The sequence below is a fragment of the Oncorhynchus clarkii genome, chromosome 5, assembly GCF_045791955.1.
Source record: "Oncorhynchus clarkii lewisi isolate Uvic-CL-2024 chromosome 5, UVic_Ocla_1.0, whole genome shotgun sequence".
Lineage (NCBI taxonomy): Eukaryota > Metazoa > Chordata > Actinopteri > Salmoniformes > Salmonidae > Oncorhynchus > Oncorhynchus clarkii.
This window is the reverse complement of record NC_092151.1, coordinates 94,760,268-94,783,029: the sequence shown is the minus strand read 5'-3', so window position 1 is coordinate 94,783,029 and position 22,762 is coordinate 94,760,268. Positions and strand designations below refer to the sequence as shown.

Genomic DNA, 22,762 nt, shown 5'->3' with positions numbered 1-22,762 from the left:
GAAATGACGTGTGTGTGGTGTGTGAGTTTACTGGCATGTGTGTGTTTTTAAGAAAGTGTGTGCCTGATCCAGTGTGGAACTGGTTTCATCACCTAACACCAGGTGTGGAACTGGTTTCATCACCTAACACCAGTGTGGAACTGGTTTCATCACCTAACACCAGTGTGGAACTGGTTTCATCACCTAACACCAGTGTGGAACTGGTTTCATCCCCTAACACCAGTGTGGAACTGGTTTCATCCCCTAACACCAGTGTGGAACTGGTTTCATCCCCTAACACCAGTGTGGAACTGGTTTCATCACCTAACACCAGTGTGGAACTGGTTTCATCACCTAACACCAGTGTGGAACTGGTTTCATCACCTAACACCAGGTGTGGAACTGGTTTCATCACCTAACACCAGGTGTGGAACTGGTTTCATCACCTAACACCAGGTGTGGAACTGGTTTCATCACCTAACACCAGGTGTGGAACTGGTTTCATCACCTAACACCAGGTGTGGAACTGGTTTCATCACCTAACACCAGGTGTGGAACTGGTTTCATCACCTAACACCAGGTGTGGAACTGGTTTCATCACCTAACACCAGGTGCGGAACTGGTTTCATCACCTAACACCAGGTGTGGTACTGGTTTCATCACCTCACACTGTGTAATAACTGAGGCTGTGTGTCTAGGGGTGAGGGGCGTTCTCAACATCAGTCAGCCACTGCGAAACAGTCAGCCACTATGGAACAGTCAGCCACTACGGAACAGTCAGCCACTACGAAACAGTCAGCCACTACGAAACAGTCAGCCACTACGAAACAGTCAGCCACTACGGAACAGTCTGCCACTACGGAACAGTCTGCCACTACGGAACATAGATGTTTACCAAAACAGTGGCCGGGTACTGCATTGTTGTTGCTAGAACTGCAGATTGCCTCTTCAAAAGCTGGGTCAGTGGGTTTATGCTACCTCAGTTTAAAAACCATCACCAGAATGACGTTACTCCACTCAACGTCCCTTGGTGAGCATCAGTTAACAAAAAACATCTTTATCGTGTTTAAATCCTCGAAAAATGTATCTTATGTGTGTAAGCATCAAGTGTACATCTTACATTTGTTACAATTTTAATTTCTTACAATGAATTAAAACAACTTAACACACTGCTTTATAACATGTTGTTGTTTCTTAGGGCTTTTTGCTTCCCTGCATTCACCTCGCTTTATAAAACAAGAAAAGGCAAGATGTTGACAATTCTAACAGCCCTTGTGGAAAATAAGGACATTTTGACAGATATTGTGTCTGACGGAGGCGTGTCAGATCTCAATATAGATGTCTCAGCAGTCATGACATTACAGAAACTACTGCCTCACTGGAAGGAGCAACGCTTCTCACACACACACACACACACGCACAGCCAGACACAGACCTCATTATAACACAGCCGTAGACAGGCTTCATTATAACACAGCCATAGACAGACCTCATTATAACACAGCCGTAGACAGACCTCATTATAACACAGCCGTAGACAGACCTCATTATAACACAGCCGTAGACAGGCCTCATTATAACACAGCCAGACACAGACCTCATTATAACACAGCCGTAGACAGGCCTCATTATAACACAGCCGTAGACAGGCCTCATTATAACACAGCCAGACACAGGCCTCATTATAACACAGCCAGACACAGGCCTCATTATAACACAGCCGTAGACAGACCTCATTATAACACAGCCGTAGACAGGCCTCATTATAACACAGCCGTAGACAGACCTCATTATAACACAGCCGTAGACAGGCCTCATTATAACACAGCCAGACACAGGCCTCATTATAACACAGCCAGACACAGGCCTCATTATAACACAGCCGTAACCAGACCTCATTATAACACAGCCGTAGACAGGCTTCATTATAACACAGCCGTAGACAGGCCTCATTATAACACAGCCGTAGACAGACCTCCTTATAACACAGCCGTAGACAGGCTTCATTATAACACAGCCATAGACAGACCTCATTATAACACGGCCATAGACAGACCTCATTATAACACAGCCATAGACAGACCTCATTATAACGCAGACCTCATTATAACACAGCCGTAGACAGGCTTCATTATAACGCAGACCTCATTATAACACAGCCATAGACAGACCTCATTATAACACAGCCATAGACAGACCTCATTATAACGCAGACCTCATTATAACACAGCCGTAGACAGGCTTCATTATAACGCAGACCTCATTATAACACAGCCATAGACAGACCTCATTATAACGCAGACCTCATTATAACACAGCCATAGACAGACCTCATTATAACGCAGACCTCATTATAACACAGCCATAGACAGACCTCATTATAACGCAGACCTCATTATAACACAGCCATAGACAGACCTCATTATAACACAGCCATAGACAGACCTCATTATAACGCAGACCTCATTATAACACAGCCATAGACAGACCTCATTATAACACAGACCTCATTATAACACAGACCTAATGTTATTGCTCACTGAAAATGGATGTTTAACTAACTAAAATACACAAATAAGTTGTTAAAAGATGTTAACTTTGACATATATTGTTGAGGACATTCAGACTTAAAACAGATGTGTGTCCTGTTACTGACGTAACAGATTGTTACTGTCGGTTACTGATTGAAAGGAGATCCAACCATTTTGCTGTAAACAAGATACTCATTAGTACTCTCTGTACCAATCTGGGGGGGGGGGGGGGGGGGGGGCAGAAAGAGAAAGAAAGAAAGAACGTGAGAGTGAGAGAGTGAGAGAGTGTGAGAGAGAGAGAGAGAGAGAGAGAGAGAGAGAGATAGGGAGCGAGCGAGCGAGGGAGGGAGAGGGAGAGGGAGCGAGGGAGTGAGAGAGAGATAGCCTTCATTACTGAAATGAAAACAGCTTCATTGAGGTGACCGTAATCGTCCTGGCACCCCACCGGTGATCAAACCCAGATTGCGGGTCGACCGATACGTCTGGGATGAGAAGTTAAACAACACGAAAATAAAAGGTCTCAGACCCAGGGCCACAGATAGAAGGGATTATCCACACAGCACAACACAACACTGTAAGGAATCTGCATACCAAGGATTCTGTAAGAGGATTTCTCCTCATCTCAGCTCTCACAGCCCTTCCAATCTGCACTAACATATGTTATACTACACCTTCCAACCAGGTTCTCAGCAGCCAGAAGTGCCTTAGTTACTAACGCTAAGTCTCTATCAGTAATACACAAGTGCTAAGGACCGAATTCCAAATGGCACTCTATTCCCTATGTAGGGTCAATAGCAGTGCACAATGTAGGGAATACGGTGCCATTTGGGACCAAAACATAGGGCACTATGTAGGGAATAGGATGTCATTTGGGACCAAAACATAGGGCACAATGTAGGGAATAGGGTGCCATTTGGGACCAAAACATAGGGCACAATGTAGGGAATAGGATGCCATTTGGGACCAAAACATAGGGCACAATGTAGGGAATAGGGTGCCATTTGGGACCAAAACATAGGGCACAATGTAGGGAATAGGGTGCCATTTGGGACCAAAACATAGGGCACAATGTAGGGAATAGGGTGCCATTTTGGACGTAATCCTAAATCTCGTTCATCAGTTAAATAGACCTGCTCCTTTAAGACCACAGGGATTGACCGATCAGAAGCCCATGACAATCTGTTAGCTGTTATCAGGAGCACTCTAACACTAATGGAACTAGTTGGCAAACACCACAGTGGATAGCCAGTATGGTGTTAGGTTCGGGGATTACTGGGTGGTGTGTGTTCGCAACTACTCTGTGGTAAATATTGTTGTACTGCAAGAGACGTACTGCAGGAATCATTTAATAAACAATCGAGCCAATCAATTTATACTTTAAAACGTGTGGGCTTTCTGAACCTTTTCATATCACATGTATTGAGAATTTCCATTATTGTTTTATTGTGCTTTATCGTGGCTCCCTATCATGTCCTATCCCATCTATAAGTCTATTCAGCTCAGGGTATCATGTCCTACCCCATATATAAGTCTACTCAGCTCAGGGTATCATGTCCTATCCCATCTTTAAGTCTACTCAGCTCCGGGTATCATGTCCTATCCCATATATAAGTCTACTCAGCTCAGGGTATCATGTCCTACCCCATATATAAGTCTACTCAGCTCAGGGTATCATGTCCTATCCCATCTATAAGTCTACTCAGCTCAGGGTATCATGTCCTATCCCATCTATAAGTCTACTCAGCTCAGGGTATCCCATCTCTTGTTGCGTTGTTGTGGTGATCATCGAGGCTCTAACGAGCTGCAGCTCTCCATTCAGTGGTGCTGCACTGTGACTGGCCTGTATGGGTGATAATAAATACACTAACTGGCCTGTATGGGTGATAATAAATACACTACCTGGCCTGTACGGGTGATAATAAATACACTACCTGGCCTGTACGGGTGATAATAAATACACTACCTGGCCTGTACGGGTGATAATAAATACACTACCTGGCCTGTACGGGTGATAATAAATACACTACCTGGCCTGTACGGGTGATAATAAATACACTACCTGGCCTGTATGGGTGATAATAAATACACTACCTGGCCTGTACGGGTGATAATAAATACACTACCTGGCCTGTATGGGTGATAATAAATACACTACCTGGCCTGTACGGGTGATAATAAATACACTACCTGGCCTGTATGGGTGATAATAAATACACTAACTGGCCTGTACGGGTGATAATAAATACACTGTAACTGGCCTGTACGGGTGATAATAAATACACTACCTGGCCTGTATGGGTGATAATAAATACACTACCTGGCCTGTACGGGTGATAATAAATACACTACCTGGCCTGTACGGGTGATAATAAATACACTACCTGGCCTGTACGGGTGATAATAAATACACTACCTGGCCTGTACGGGTGATAATAAATACACTACCTGGCCTGTACGGGTGATAATAAATACACTACCTGGCCTGTATGGGTGATAATAAATACACTAACTGGCCTGTACGGGTGATAATAAATACACTGTAACTGGCCTGTACGGGTGATAATAAATACACTACCTGGCCTGTATGGGTGATAATAAATACACTACCTGGCCTGTATGGGTGATAATAAATACACTACCTGGCCTGTACGTGTGATAATTTGATTGTGTCCCAAATAATACCCAATTCCCTACATAGTGCACTACTTTTGACCAGGGTCCATAGCAAACAGGGTGCCATTTGGGACACAGGCTTTAACATGGCAAAATACCAGCAGCCTGCCTGCCTTGTCAAAATAGACTGCTTCACTTAAGTGAAAAAGGTGCAGCACTTAGCGCCTTACTTAAAAACAAGATTGACATGCGTGTAATTAAATGGTTGTCCACAAGGTTTACTGAATGACTGAATGAATACACACTTCGAATAGAGCCTTGTAAAGAGCTCTGTATTAGGTTCTGTCAATCACAAATGATGTTTCCAGTACAGAGCACTATGTACTCTGAACAGACATAGCCACATTCATGAATGAATCATTGATTTTGGGGTCATATGGTCAAGGTCACAGGGATTCCACTACAATCCAAGACAACTCATTTCTAAATGGAATAACCCCATTCAAATATCTATCGTCTTCCAATCTATCGAAACAATCTACATTGATTCTATACGTTTAACATGTAATTACCGTAGCCTAGCGGTTAGAGGCAGGTAGCCTAGCGGTTAGAGGCAGGTAGCCTAGCGGTTAGAGCGTTGGGCCAATAAGAGGAATTGTCTCATTTATCACCCAGGAGCCAGGTTGTACTTCCCCTGTCTCGGTAATGAGGTCAATCTCAGCCTTATTATAATAATAATAAACACACAAGTCAAAGAGAGACAGAGAGGGAGAGAGCTAGAGAGAACTAGAGAGAACTAGAGAGAGCTAAAGAGAACTAGAGAGAGCTAAAGAGAACTAGAGAGAGCTAGAGAGAACTAGAGAGAACTAGAGAGAGCTAGCGAGAGCTAGAGAGAACTAGAGAGAGCTAGAGAGAGCTAGCGAGAACTAGAGAGAGCTAGCGAGAGCTAGAGAAAGGATGTCAGACATCTCATCCACATCTCATCAGAACAGTTCAGCCAGTCACGTGTTAGTTTGTGAATACCACAATGGGAGACGGCGGAGACGGCGAGTTCATAGCGTTCTATATCTATTGGTGAGTCTCCGTTGTGCAGCTCACATGAGGAGATGAAGTGACATCTGCCTTCCTACAACACAAAGGGTTCAGTAGCGCCTGTGTCTGTTACTGTTGTCGTCCCCTCACCACCTCAAACACCAGCCAATGTGTCTTTAGTATGCCTTCACAAGTCCTCTCTGTTTCAGAGGTCATAGACTATGAACTTAATATCAGTTGTAGGTTGAATCCAGTTGTATGCCAGTGTCTGAGAGAATGTAGGTTGAATCCAGTGGTCCGCCAGTGTCAGAGAGTGTAGGTTGAATCCAGAATAACGCCAGTGTCAGAGAGAGTGTAGGTTGAATCCAGTGGTCCGCCACTGTCAGAGAGTGTAGGTTGAATCCAGAATAACGCCAGTGTCAGAGAGAGTGTAGGTTGAATCCAGTGGTCCGCCACTGTCAGAGAGTGTAGGTTGAATCCAGGCGTCCGCCAGTGTCTGAGAGAGTGTAGGTGTGTTCCAGTGGTACGCCAGTGTCAGAGAGAGTGTAGGTGTGTTCCAGTGGTACGCCAGTGTCAGAGAGAATATAGGTTGAATCCAGTGGTACGCCAGTGTCTCAGAGAATGTAGGTTGAATCCAGTGGTCCGCCAGTGTCAGAGAGTGTAGGTTGAATCTAGTGGTCCGCCAGTGTGTGAGAGAATGGAGGTTGACTCCAGTGGGTACATTAAGGGTGGTAACCATAGAGATTCCATCAATGACGATAAGAAAGAGAAATAATATTTCAGTATACTGCATTCTTAGAAAAACAAAGGACATGGTATGACAATCTGTGCTATATAGACCCCATTAAAGGGTTATTCATCCGAACAGCATAGAAGATGCATCTGAAAGTTGATCTGAATCAAGTACGCACAGTATCTATGCCAGGGGTATTCAAATCTTACCCGAAGAGAGCCGGACTACTTCTGCTTTTCTGTTCTACCTGATAAGTAATTGCACCCACCTGTTATCCCAGGTCTAAATCAGGCCCTGATTAGAGGGGAATCACCCACCTGTTATCCCAGGTCTAAATCAGGCCCTGATTAGAGGGGAATCGCCCACCTGGTGTCCCAGGTCTAAATCAGTCCCTGATTAGAGGGGAATCGCCCACCTGGTGTCCCAGGTCTAAATCAGGCCCTGATTAGAGGGGAATCACCCATCTGGTGTCCCTTGTCTAAATCAGGCCCTGATTAGAGGGGAATCACCCACCTGGTATCCCAGGTCTAAATCAGTCCCTGATTAGAGGGGAATCACCCATCTGGTGTCCCTTGTCTAAATCAGGCCCTGATTAGAGGGGAATCACCCACCTGGTGTCCCAGGTCTAAATCAGTCCCTGATTAGAGGGGAATCGCCCACCTGGTGTCCCAGGTCTAAATCAGGCCCTGATTAGAGGGGAATCACCCATCTGGTGTCCCTTGTCTAAATCAGGCCTTGATTAGAGGGGAATCACCCACCTGTTATCCCAGGTCTAAATCAGGCCCTGATTAGAGGGGAATCACCCACCTGGTGTCCCAGGTCTAAATCAGTCCCTGATTAGAGGGGAATCGCCCACCTGGTGTCCCAGGTCTAAATCAGGCCCTGATTAGAGGGGAATCACCCATCTGGTGTCCCTTGTCTAAATCAGGCCCTGATTAGAGGGGAATCACCCACCTGGTATCCCAGGTCTAAATCAGTCCCTGATTAGAGGGGAATCACCCATCTGGTGTCCCTTGTCTAAATCAGGCCCTGATTAGAGGGGAATCACCCACCTGGTATCCCAGGTCTAAATCAGTCCCTGATTAGAGGGGAATCACCCACCTGGTGTCCCAGGTCTAAATCAGGCCTTGATTAGAGGGCAATCACCCACCTGGTGTCCCAGGTCTAAATCAGTCCCAGGATGTGACTTCACTAACCTGAGAAGACATACCCTGAGAGACCAGGGTGTGACTTCACTACCCTGAGAAGACATACCCTAAGAGACCAGGGTGTGACTTCACTACCCTGAGAAGACATACCCTAAGAGACCAGGGTGTGACTTCACTACCCTGAGAAGACAGACCCTGAGAGACCAGGATGTGACTTCACTATCCTGAGAAGACAGACCCTGAGAGACCAGGATGTGACATCACTGCTTGCATGCCTGTGTGTGTGCATTCTCACGTGCATGTTCTCACACGTGCATTCAAGAGAAGCTTGCGTTCAAGCTGGGTCAAGGTTTTACACACCAGTGACTGGGTGGTGAGAGATCTCTGTCTCTCTCATCTCCCCAGAGCTTGTCTCCCCATCTCCCCCTCTCTCTCCCTAATCTAGCGTGGCGTTGAGAACAGCTTCTTAAAAGCCCTGGTTTTACTGAATGAACCAGCGAATGAATGAGCCAGCCGGCAGCCTGAATATATAACAGGTTTCTCAATCCCTATCCACTTAAAGGCAGTGTGAATGATCAAGAAAACCATTGAAACTGCCAATATTTTATGGTGTTGTGCGTGATTTATTTTCTGAAGAGGAGACATAAGAGGGAAGAGAGACAGAGAGAAAGGTTGTGTTGAGTCAACAAAGGATCAAATGCTTTCCTTGCTAGATTTGAGTTATATTGAGTCAACTCCACTCTGCTCCCTGTGCGTCTTTCTGTGTGGCTCTGTGTGTGTGTGTGTGTGTGTGTGTGTGTGTGTGTGTGCAGCTCAATAACACGGTGATTAGCCCATCAACGATGATCAATCTGTTAAACAGTGATCCAGTTTGTCTTCTAGGAATACATGGATTCTTCTGAGACGTCGCAATGAAGTAGCCAACTATACATCCATCCATCCATCCATCCATCCATCCACCAATCCATCCATCCATCCATCCATCCATCCAGTCACTCATTATGTCCCATCCCAACTAGTTACCAAAGATGCACAAGGTTATTTGGAAAGTAAAACTGCACTGTAGAACCAGGGCTCTCAATGTTCTCCGAAGAGTCTGAATTGTAGAATTCTACGGTGCCTGGCGCTTGTCAACGTCCTGTTACTGTAGCAACACCATGTCACAATACGTAGCTAAGGTCAGTCACTATGACATCACTATGACATCACTATGACATCACTCACGTTGATCGGGACCCCCAGAGCTCCCTCTCACCTGCTGAGAAGTCCATGAAGCAATAATTACGGCTATGGAATGTGGAACCATGATAATAATCTGTTACATCAACATGCATTTCAATGCAGATTTTTTTCAACCATTTTCAAATTCTTAATTAAGCAATCGAATCAAACACCAAATACATCTGGGACCGTATTCATCTTGTATTTCACAGTAGGAGTGCTGATCTGGGATCAGTTTAGTCTTTTAGGTCATGGCGAGTGAGTGAGTGAGTGAGTGAGTGAGTGAGTGAGTGAGTGAGTTGTGAAGGCCTCTATGCAAACTGAAGGAGAGAACCTTTGATACCATGATAAGGGGCTCTCTAACCTTTGATACCATGATAAGGGGCTCTCTAACCTTTGATACCATGATAAGGGGCTCTCTAACCTTTGATACCATGATAAGGGGCTCTCTGACACTTGTAAAGTTATAGGGCCTCCTTGCACTTTGCGTTCTCTTGAGCTCTATGGGCCATACAGCGGCTTGCGAAAGTATTCCCCTTTGGGGGGGTTGTATCATGTGATTTAAACAACATGCCTACCACTTTGAAGATGCAAAATATTTGTTCTTGTGAAACAAACAAGAAATTAGACAAAAAGAAAACAGAAAATTTGAGCGTACATAACTATTCACCCCCAAAGTCAATACTTTGTAGAGCCACATTTTGTCGCAATTACAGCTGCAAGTCTCTTGGGGTATGTCTCTATAAGCCTGGCACATCACTGGTATTTTTGCTCATTCTTCAAGGCAAAACTGCTCAAGCTCCTTCAAGTTGGATGGGTTCCTGCTGGTGTACAGCAATTTTAAGTCATACCACAAATTCTCAATTGGATTGAGGTCTGGGCTTTGACTAGGCCATTCCAAGACATTTAAATGTTTACCCTTAAACCACTCGAGTGTTGCTTCAGCAGTATGCTTAGGGTCATTGTCCTGCTGGAAGGTGAACCTTCGTCCCAGTCTCAAATCACTGGGAGACTGAAACAGGTTTCCCTCAAGAATTTCCCTGTATTTAGCTCCCTCCATCATTTCCTTAATTCTGACCAGTTTCCCTGCCGATGAAAAACATCCCCACAGCATGATGCTGCCACCACCATGCTTCACTGTGGGGATGGTGTTCTCGGGGTGATGAAAGGTGTTGCTTTTGCGCCAGACATAGCGTGTTCCTTGATGGCCAAAAAGCTCAATTTTAGTCTCATCTGACCAGAGTACCTTCTTACATAGGTTTGGGGAGTCTCCCACATGCCTTTTGGCGAACACCAAACGTGTTTGCTTATTTTTTTCTTTAAGCAATGGCTTTTTTCTGGCCACTCTTCCGTAAAGCCCAGCTCTGTGGAGTGTATGGCTTAAAGTGGTCCTATGGACAGATACTCCAATATCCGCTGTGGAGCTTTGCAGCTCCTTCAGGGTTACCTTTGGTCTCTTTGTTGCCTCTCTGATTAATGCCCTCCTTGCCTGATCACCTCTCTGATTAATGCCCTCCTTGCCTGGTCCGTGAGTTTTGGTGGACGGCCCTCTCTTGGCAGGTTTGTTGTGGTGCCAAATTCTTTCAAGGGATTTAATGGCAAATGGGCCTTGACAATGTTCCATTAATTCGAGCTGAACGACCTTGAAAGTGTCTGATTTCCTGCTATAGATTCCTATGAGATGAACCCTGAACACACCAATCAGACAAGGCCACTAAAAAACACACAATAGGTTACAACCTGAAACGTTTTCACTTAGAAACTACACAGTAGATTGTGTTGAACATATATTATTGGGCTTGGAACCCAAGACACAGGCAAACTACACCATTTCAGTACTAGTTCCAAACATCTACTACAAAGTCGTCATATTTAACACAGAGGTCAGATACTTATTTTCCACCATAATTTGCAAATTAATTAATAAAAAATGTGATTTTCTTTATTTTTCTCTTTTTGTCTGTCATAGTTGAAAATTACAGGCCTCTCTCATCTTTTTAAGTGGGAGAACTTGCACAATTGGTGGCTGACTAAATACTTTTTTGCCCCACTGTATAGTTTTTTTGTAAAGTAGGGTTAACAGTGGTCCCGTTGAGGGATACAAACATACCCTGTTTTAGAATTCTAGTTATTTTCAGTGTTTTTTTATTTTTTATAAGATAACTTATATCTACAGTTGTTTGTCATGAACATGGAATTTATCTAGTAATTTTCTAGAAAAAGTGGATAAATTCCGACAACAGATAAATCATGAGAATTTAAATGTATAGATTTTTGGTACATCCGACAAGGCCTCTATGTTAACGACGACATATAGGGCAAAAAAAAATCTCATAAATCCAATAATAAATGAGAAAACGGTGAAAAACTGCAATTAACAGATTAACGGTCGTAGGAGCCTCTGACAGATTCAACTCAAGTAAAAGTGGAGAAAATTGCTTTCGAGCATCATAGGATGATGTTGCACCGGGATTCTTCCCCGATTGGACAGGACAGGAAAACAAAAAACTACGGAGAAAATAAGAGAAGAATCTGATTACTAAACTACCAAGTTGACAGAAAAATACTGTTATTCTCTGCTATTTTTTGATATATTTTAAATATGCTTTAACTTCTCTCTAATGTAATTGCATATAAATGTGACATTTTACAATATATAATAAATAAATACAATTCTAGCGGATTTTCTAGCAGGCCTGCAAGACCCCCTCCCGAAGGACCTGCACCGAGAGAACCCACGCCAAGAGGACTTACACCCAGACCACAGCATCACCAGCCACACGCCAACCAGCTGAGACCACCCCAAACAAATCCTGACCACAGCCTATATAGCCCCCCCCCCATATCAGACCTATGCCCCTTCTGTACCCCGATCCTGCAGCAAGGACCTCAACATGACAGCAGGACATAATGCCCAGGCGGTGAGCAGAGCAACAAGCCCCATCCTGCAACCTAAGAGGTATGTATCAGATGCTCAATGTGCTCTGCTCAACTACTGTGATGGTCCGGCCCTAAACCACACCAAAACAACACTAGAAACGTTGAAACACAAAGCTTTTAATTTCTCATCTTGGAATATACAAGGTCAGAGGTCATCTGCCTTTGGCCTAAAGAGCAGGAAGCCAGACTTCATCTAATAGAATGGAAATACAGACATTGTATGCTAATTTGGTATAGTGCAGACCTAACCTCTATTAAATTAGTCAAAAACAGGAACATTTTACATCTGGCTAGAAATTATTAATAAGGAAATTATCTCAACAGAGAAAAATGTCATCCTGTGTGCTACCTATATCCCCCCACTAGAATCCCCATACTTTAATGATGACAGCTTCTCCATCCTAGAGGGGAGAATCAATCATTTCCAGGCCCAGGCACATGTACTAGTCTGTGGTGACCTAAATGCCAGAACTGGACAAGAACCTGACACCCTCAGCACACAGGGGGACAAACACCTATCTGGAGGTGACAGCATTCCCTCCCACATATGCCCCCCAAGACAACTATGACAACATAACCAACAAAAACGGGTCACAACTCCTGCAGCTCGGTCGCACGCTGGGTATGTACATAGTCAACGGTAGGCTTCAAGGGGACTCCTATGGTAGGTACACCTATAGCTCATCCCTTGGCAGAAGTACTGTAGACTACTTTATCTGACCCCAACCCAGAGTCTCTCAGAGCGTTTACAGTCAGCCCACTGACACCCCTATCAGATCACAGCAAAATCACAATCTACTTGAACAGAGCAATACTCAATTATGAGGCATCAAAGCCAAAGGAACTGAATAATATTAAGAAATGCTATAGATGGAAGGAAAGTAATGTGGAAACCAATCAAAAAAAAACAATTAGGCAACAACAAATTCAATCCCTTTTAGACAACTTCCTGGACAAAACGTTCCACTGTAATCGTAAAGGTGTAAACTTGTCAGTAAAAAGCCTAAACAGTATATTTGACCTCTCACCTTCCCTATCAAATCTAAAAATGTCAAGCAATGACAAATGGTTTGATGAAGAATGCAAAAACCTAAGAAATACATTGAGAAACCTGTCCAACCAAAAACACAGAGACCCAGAAAACCTGAGTCTACTCCTTCACTATGGTGAATCACTAAAACAATACAGAAATACACTACGGAAAAAGAAGGAACAGCACGTCAGAAATCAGCTCAATGTAATTGAAGAATCCATAGACTCTAACCACTTCTGGGAAAATTGGAAAACACTAAACAAACAACAACACGAAGATGGATGGAGATGTATGACTAAACCACTTATCCAACCTTTTTGGCTCTATAACAAAGACCAAACAGCAAACATGTACACGATCAAATACAGATCTTAGAATCAACTATTAAAGACTACCAGAACACACTGGATTCTCCAATTACCTTGAATGAGTTACAGGACAAAATAAAAACCCTCCAACCCAAAAAGGCCTGTGGTGTTGATGGTATCCTCAATGAAATGATCAAATATACAGACAACAAATTCCAATTGGCTATACTAAAACTCTTTAACATCATCCTTAGCTCTGGCATCTTCCCCAATATTTGGAACCAAGGACGAATCCCCAATCCTCAAAGGTGGAGACAAATTTGACCCCAATAACTACCGTGGAATATGCGTCAACAGTAACCTTGGGAAAATCCTCTGCATTATCATTAACAGCAGACTCGTACATTTCCTCAGTGAAAACAATGTACTGAGCAAATGTCAAATTGGCTTTTTACCAAATTACAGTACAACAGACCACGTTTTCACCCTGCACACCCTAATTGACAAACAAAACAAAGGCAAAGTCTTCTCATGCTTTGTTGATTTCTAAAAAGCTTTTGACTCAATATGGCACAAGGGCCTGCTATAAAAATGTATGGAAAGTGGTGTTAGGGGAAAAACATACGTCATTATAAAATCCATATACACAAACAAAAGTAGGTTGTACACACACAAAAGTGTGTGGTTAAAATAGGCATTAAACACACATTTCTTCCCACAGGGCCGTAGGGTGAGACAGGGATGCAGCTTAAGCCCCACCCTCTTCAACATATATATCAACTAATTGGCGAGGGAACTAGGAACAGTCTGCAGCACACTGCCTCATCCTACTAGAATCTGAAGTCAAATGTCTACTGTTTGCTGATGATCTGGTGCTTCTGTCACCAACCAAGGAGGGCCTACAGCAGCACCTAGATCTTATGCACAGATTCTGTTAGACCTGGGCCCTGACAGTAAATCTCAGTAGGACCAAAATAATGGTGTTCCAAAAAAGGTTCAGTTGTCAGGACCACAAATACAAATTCCATCTAGACACCGTTGCCCTAGAGCACACAAAAAACTATACATACCTCGGCCTAAACATCAGCACTGCAGGTAACTTCCACAAAGCTGTGAACGATCTGAGAGACAAGGCAAGAAGGGCTTCTACGCCATCAAAAGAAACATAAAAATCAACAATTAGGATCTTGAATCAGTTGTCCTTTATGGTTGTGAACACAACACCAAATTGAGACTTCAGAATTCTGCAAAAATATCCTCAGTGTAAAACATAAAATAAAGTAAGCAATTCCCAAACCTTCCATAAAGCCATGACCTACAGAGAGATGAACCTGGAGAAGAAGTCCCCTAAGAGTCCTGGGGCTCTGTCCACAAACACAAACAGACCCTACAGAGAGATGAACCTGGAGAAGAGTCCCAGAACACCTGACCACTGTGACTGACCCAAAATTAAGGAAAGCTTTGACTATGTACAGACTCAGTGAGCATAGCCTTGCTATTGAGAAAGGCCGCCGTAGGCAGACATGGCTCTCAAGAGAAGACAGGCTATGTGCTCACTGCCCACAAAATGAGGTGGAAACTGAGCTGCACTTCCTAACCTCCTGCCCAAATGTATGACCATATTAGAGAGACATATTTCCCTCAGATTACACAGATCCACAAAGAATTCGAAAACAAATCCAATTTTGAAAAACTCCCATAACTACTGGGTGAAATTCCACAGTGTGACATCACAGCAGCAAGATGTGTGACCTGATGCCACGAGAAAAGGGCAACCAGTGAAGAACACACACCATTGTAAATTCAACCCGTGAGGGAGAGCGCCCGTTAGGGAGAGCGCCCGTGAGGGAGAGCGCCTGAGAGAGAGAGCGCCCGTGAGAGAGAGAGCGCCCGTGAGAGAGAGAGCGCCCGTGAGAGAGAGCGCCCGTGAGAGAGAGCGCCCGTGAGAGAGCGCGCCCGTGAGAGAGCGCGCCCGTGAGAGAGAGCGCCCGTGAGAGAGAGCGCCCGTGAGAGAGAGCGCCCGTGAGAGAGAGCGCCCGTGAGAGAGAGAGCCGTGAGAGAGAGCCCGTGAGAGAGCGCGCCCGTGAGAGAGCGCACCCGTGAGAGAGCGCACCCGTGAGAGAGAGCGCCCGTGAGAGAGAGCGCCCGTGAGAGAGAGCGCCCGAGAGCGTGAGGTAAACAGGAAAGAGATATCAGGGACTGACACACTGTACTTATATACCAACACAAGGACAACAGAAGTAAAGACAAACCAAACACAAAACGAGAGACAGCAGATAAAAGACTAACACATCTCATTGAGGTAACAGGCCATGTCTGACTATGACCCTAGAGTCTCTTGTTTCTGTTTCAGATGTCCAGTGAGACGGAATGGAGCCACAACATAGAGAGAGCAGAAAAAGACTGAGCCCTAAAAAACAAATACATTCAGGCATCTGTCAGCACCACACGCTCCTCCGCTCTGTTTTGGGAGGAAACAGTGAATAATATACAAACACATTACAATCAGACCTCAGTGAGAGGAGAGAAGGGCACATTGTGAGTCAGAAGATGTCTGTCTGTCTGTCTGTCTGTCTCTCTCTCTCTCTCTCTCTCTCTCTCTCTCTCTCTCTCTCTCCCTCTCTCTCCCTCTCCCTCTCTCCCCCCCTCTCTCTCTCTCTCTCTCTCTCTCTCGCTATCTCTCCCTCTCTCTCCCTCTCCCTCTCCCCCTCTCTCTCCCTCTCTCTCTCTCCCTCTCCCTCTCGTGTATATATAAGAGGCAAAGCTTGCTTGTGGAGAATACACCATCTTCTTCTTGTGCCACCTGTCCAATGGTGCTAATTCAGCAAATAACACTGGTGTTCCCATGAGTTACTCTTCAACCATCTGTCTCCACACAGAGCAACATACCCTACTGTACTCTGTACCTGTTTATATGAGTTACTCTTCAACCATCTGTCTCCACACAGAGCAACATAACCTACTGTACCTGTTTATATGAGTTACTCCTCAACCATCTGTCTCCACACAGAGCAACATAACCTACTGCACTCTGTACCTGTGTATCTGTCTCCACACAGAGCAACATACACTACTGTACTCTGTACCTGTGTATCTGTCTCCACACAGAGCAACATACACTACTGTACTCTGTACCTGTGTATCTGTCTCCACACAGAGCAACATACCCTACTGTACTCTGTACCTGTGTATCTGTCTACACACAGAGCAACTTACCCTACTGTACTCTGTACCTGTTTATATGAGTTACTCTTCAACCATCTGTCTCCACACAGAGCAACATACCCTACTGTACTCTGTACCTGTTTATATGAGTTACTCTTCAACCATCTGTCTCCACGCAGAGCAACATACCCTACTGTACTCTGTACCTGTTTATATGAGTTACTCCTCAACCATCTGTCTCCACACAGAGCAACATACCCTACCGTACTCTGTACCTGTTTATATGAGTTACTCTTCAACCATCTGTCTCCACACAGAGCAACATACCCTACCGTACTCTGTACCTGTTTATATGAGTTACTCTTCAACCATCTGTCTCCACACAGAGCAACATACCCTACTGTACTCTGTACCTGTTTATATGAGTTACTCTTCAACCATCTGTCTCCACACAGAGCAACATACCCTACTGTACCTGTTTATATGAGTTACTCCTCAACCATCTGTCTCCACACAGAGCAACATAACCTACTGCACTCTGTACCTGTTTATATGAGTTACTCTTCAACCATCTGTCTCCACACAGAGCAACATAACCTACTGTACCCTACATTGTACCTGTTTATATGAGTTACTCTTCAACCATCTGTCTCCACACAGAGCAACATAACCTACTGTACTCTGTACCTGTTTATATGAGTTACTCTTCAACCATCTGTCTCCACACAGAGCAACATAACCTACTGTACCTGTTTATATGAGTTACTCCTCAACCATCTGTCTCCACACAGAGCAACATAACCTACTGCACTCTGTACCTGTGTATCTGTCTCCACACAGAGCAACATACCCTACTGTACTCTGTACCTGTTTATATGAGTTACTCTTCAACCATCTGTCTCCACACAGAGCAACATACCCTACTGTACTCTGTACCTGTTTATATGAGTTACTCTTCAACCATCTGTCTCCACACAGAGCAACATACCCTACCGTACTCTGTACCTGTTTATATGAGTTACTCTTCAACCATCTGTCTCCACACAGAGCAACATACCCTACTGTACTCTGTACCTGTTTATATGAGTTACTCTTCAACCATCTGTCTCCACACAGAGCAACATACCCTACCGTACTCTGTACCTGTTTATATGAGTTACTCTTCAACCATCTGTCTCCACACAGAGCAACATACCCTACTGTACTCTGTACCTGTTTATATGAGTTACTCTTCAACCATCTGTCTCCACGCAGAGCAACATACCCTACTGTACTCTGTACCTGTTTATATGAGTTACTCTTCAACCATCTGTCTCCACACAGAGCAACATACCCTACTGTACTCTGTACCTGTTTATATGAGTTACTCTTCAACCATCTGTCTCCACACAGAGCAACATACCCTACCGTACTCTGTACCTGTTTATATGAGTTACTCTTCAACCATCTGTCTCCACACAGAGCAACATAACCTACTGTACCTGTTTATATGAGTTACTCTTCAACCCTCTGTCTCCACACAGAGCAACATAACCTACTGTACCCTACATCGTACCTGTTTATATGAGTTACTCTTCAACCATCTGTCTCCACACAGAGCAACATAACCTACTGTACCCTACATCGTACCTGTTTATATGGCCGGATCCCAAAACTTCACCCTATTTCTTTTAAAGTGCACTATAAAGGGAATATGGCACCTGTTTAAAAGAAGTAGTGCACTACTTAGGGAATAGGGTGCCATTGGAGACACATGTTTGGTTACAGGGCCTATCTGTTCCTGCCTGGTAGAGACGGTGTTGCTGCTCCCAAAGCAGCCGTGACTAAAATCACCCCTGGGACTATCTGGGTGATTAATCAATTAGAGGCAGAATCATTTAGTGCCAACAGAACATGTAAACACACTGCTAGGAGACAGGAGACACCCCACACTGTCCCTCTTTCATCTCTAATATGATAAACGCAGGTCTATTTACACACGGCTCAGTCCCAAATGGCACCACATTCCCTACTTAGTGCACTACTTTAGACCAGGGCCCAAATAGGGGACTACTTTACACCAGGACCCAATAGGGGACAACTTTAGACCAGGGCCCAAATAGGGGACTACTTTAGACCAGGGCCCAAATAGGGGACTACTTTACACCAGGGCCCAAATAGGGGACTACTATAGACCAGAGCCCAAATAGGGGACTACTTTACACCAGGGCCCAAATAGGGGACTACTATAGATCAGGGCCCAAATAGGGGACTACTTTAGACCAGGGCCCAATAGTAAGGTGTGAGTCCCAAAATGAAATAGGCCAAAACTCCCTGTAGATATTATACTCTACAACACCGTGACTCTGACAGGACAGACAGGGGTAACACAGTGACTCTGACAGGACAGACAGGGGTAACACAGTGACTCTGACAGGACAGACAGGGGTAACACTGTGACTCTGACAGGGGTAACACAGTGACTCTGACAGGACAGACAGGGGTAACACAGTGACTCTGACAGGACAGACAGGGGTAACACTGTGACTCTGACAGGACAGACAGGGGTAACACTGTGACTCTGACAACCCAGTCACTCCCTCTCTTTCACAGTCTCTCCCTCTCCCCCAGTCTCTCTCCCCCCAGTCTCTCCCCCAGTCTCACTCCCAGTCTCTCCCAGTCTCTCCCTCTCTTTCTCAGTCTCTCCCTCTCCCCCAGTCTCTCCCTCTCCCCCAGTCTCTCCCTCTATCCCAGTCTCTCCCTCTCTTTCTCAGTCTCTCCCTCTCTCCCACTCTCTCTCCCAGTCTCTCCCTCTCTCCCAGTCTCTCCCCCTCTTCCAGTCTCTCCCTCTCTTTCACAGTCTCTCCCTCTCACCCAGTCGATCTCCCAGTCTCTCCCAGTCTCTCCCACAGTCTCTCCCAATCTTTCAGTCTCTCCCTCTCGTTCACAGTCTCTCCCTCTCTTTCACAGTCTCTCCCTCTCTTTCACAGTCTCTCCCTCTCTTTCACAGTCTCTCCCTCTCTTTCACAATCTAACCCCTCTCTCCCAGTCTCTCTCCCAGTCTCTCCCTCTCTTTCACAGTCTCTCCCTCTTTCACAGTCTCTCCCTCTCTTTCACAGTCTCTCCCTCTCTTTCACAGTCTCTCTCCCAGTCTCTCCCAGTCTCTCCATTCTCTTTCACAGACACTTTCACAGTCTCTCCCTCTCTTTCCCAGTCTCACCCCCAGTCTGTCTCCCAGTCGCTCCCCCAGTCGTTCTCCCCCAGTCTCTCCCCCAGCCTCTCTCCCAGTCCCCCCCAGTCTCTATCCTAGTCTCTCCTTCTCTTTCACAGTTTCTCCCTCTCTCCCAGTCTCTCCTCCAGTCTCTCTCCCAGTCTCTCCCCCAGTCTCTCTCCCAGTCTCTACCTCTCACCCAGTCTCTCTCCCAATCTCTCCCCCAGTCTCTCCCTCTCACCTAGTCGCTCTCCCCCAGTCTCTCCCTCAGTCTCTCCCCCAGTCTCTCCCTCTCATCCAGACGCGCTCCCTCTCACCCAGTCGCTCTCCCTCTCACCCAGTCGCTCTCCCCCAGCCTCTCCCCCAGTCTCTCCCCCAGTCTCTCCCTCTCACCCAGACGCTCTCCCTCTCTCCCAGCCTCTCTCCCAGCCTCTCTCCCAGTCCCTCCCCCAGTCTCCGTTCCAGTTGAGGTCATATACTTTGGGATTAAGTCAGTCTGAGAAGCCTCTTTGTGCTGGCCAATTAAGCGAAGCCTCATTTGATTAAAGGGAGTTGGAAGATTTTAAAATGTTACGCAACAGGAACGCATCATGTCCTGTTCTCTTGATATGCAGGCCTAATTGAGCGAATTGAGGATGCATCATCCAAGAGGAAGGGAGAGAGAGAGAGGTCAACTTTGGAGTCCCTTATGTCATAAAGGGAACCTTCTGCCCCGCCAGTCACCCTGCCTCTGTGACCCGAACTCTCTGACACAGGTCAGTTTATATAATCCTCTTCCTCTCCTCCCCTCCCTCCTCTCCTCTCCTCCCTCCTCCCCTCCCTCCTCTCCTTTCTCTCCTCCTCTCTCTCTCTCTCTCTCTCCCTCCCTCCCTCCCTCCCTCCCTCCCTCCCTCCTCTCCTCTCCTCCATGCCCTCCTCTCCCCTCCCCCTCCCCTCCCTCCACTCCCCTCCCCTCTCCTCCCCTCCCTCCACTCCCCTCCCCTCTCCTCCCCCACCTCCCCTCCCCTCCCCTCCTCTCCTCCTCTCCTCCCCCACCTCCCCTCCCCTCCTCTCCTCCCCTGCTCTCCTCTCCTTCCTCTCCTCCCCTCCTATCCTCTCCTCCCCCACCTCCTCTCCTCCCTCCCCTCTCTCCTCTCCTCCCCTCCTATCCTCTCCTCCTCTCCTCTCCCCTCCTCTCCTCCCCTCTCCCACCTCCTCTCTCCTCTCCCACCTCCTCTCTCCTCTCCTCTCCCACCTCCTCTCCTCTCCCACCCACCTCCCCCCCTCTCCTCTCCCACCCACCCACCTCCCCCCTCTCCTCTCCTCTTCCCTCCCTCCCTCCCTCCCTCCTCTCCTCTCCTCTCCTCTCCTCTCCTCTCCTCTTCCCTCCCTCCCTCCCTCCTCTCCTCTCCTCTCCTCTTCCCTCCCTCCCTCCCTCCCTCCTCTCCTCTCCTCTCCTCTTCCCTCCCTCCCTCCCTCCTCTCCTCTCCTCTCCTCTTCCCTCCCTCCCTCCCTCCCTCCCCTCTCCTCTCCTCTCCTCTTCCCTCCCTCCCTCCCTCCCTCCCTCCTCTCCTCTCCTCTCCTCTCCTCTCCTCTCCTCTCCTCTTCCCTCCCTCCCTCCCTCCTCTCCTCTCCTCTCCTCTCCTCTTCCCTCCCTCCCTCCCTCCCTCCCTCCTCTCCTCTCCTCTCCTCTTCCCTCCCTCCCTCCCTCCTCTCCTTCCACTAGTAACCCACTGCTGCAGCTCTTTAAGCGTATTGAATGTGAGGCAGTTGCATAAAATAATCAAACTGGTCAATTCTAGTTTCTCTCCCCCAAACAAATTCAAAAAGAGGAGGAAAAAGGGACAACAAAACAACATCACTAACGTGGCAAACACCTCTGTCTTAAAACTGCAACAGACAGACAGGAAGGCAGGGTAACAGGCAGGGTAACAGGCGGTTGGCAGGGTAACAGGCAGGGTAACAGGCAGGGTAACAGGCGGTTGGCAGGGTAACAGGCAGGGTAACAGGCCGGGTAACAGGCCGGGTAACAGGCAGGGTAACAGGCGGTTGGCAGGGTGAAAGGCAGGGTAACAGGCAGGGTGACAGGCAGGGTAACAGGCTGGGTAACAGGCAGGGTAACAGGCAGGGTAACAGGCAGTGTAACAGGCAGGGTAACAGGCAGGGTAACAGGCAGGGTAACAGGCGGTTGGAAGGGTAACAGGCAGGGTAACAGGCAGGGTAACAGGCGGTTGGCAGTGTAACAGGCCGGGTAACAGGCAGGGTAACAGGCAGGGTGACAGGCAGGGTAACAGGCGGTTGGCAGGGTAACAGGCAGGGTAACAGGCGGTTGGCAGGGTAACAGGCAGGGTAACAGGCAGGGTAACAGGCCGGGTAACAGGCCGGGTAACAGGCCGGGTAACAGGCCAGGTAACAGGCAGGGTAACAGGCCAGGTAACAGGCAGGGTAACAGGCAGGGTAATAGGCAGGGTAACAGGCAGGGTAACAGGCAGGGTGACAGGCAGGGTGACAGGCAGGGTGACACGCAGGGTGACAGGCAGGGTAACAGGCAGGGTGACAGGCAGGGTAACAGGCAGGGTAACAGGCAGGGTGACAGGCAGTTGGCTGGGGTGCTTAATGAACAGACCAGGAGAGGAGACGGGGAAAGAGAGGAATTTGACTTACCAGATTTTTCAACACACAGAGAGAGAGAGAGAGAGAGAGAGAGTCCCTTCAGGATCACAGAGGGACCAGTCACAGGGTTAGAAACCTGGGGAACACAGAGACACACAAGTCAGTAAGACATACAGGGACGGATACGGAACCATTTTGAAAGCCTGTACACCTGTTATTAAAATTAAATGAAATATATATTCTCTTCGTTTCTTTCTTGAAATGTTCACAAAAGACT

The 22,762-nt window shown here is 46.5% G+C and overlaps 1 pseudogene; it reads right to left on the bottom strand.

The window, feature by feature from the left end:
* The window catches only part of LOC139409587 (lipoma-preferred partner homolog), a 526,233-nt pseudogene that overhangs the window by 448,370 nt on the left and 55,101 nt on the right, over positions 1 to 22,762 (bottom strand).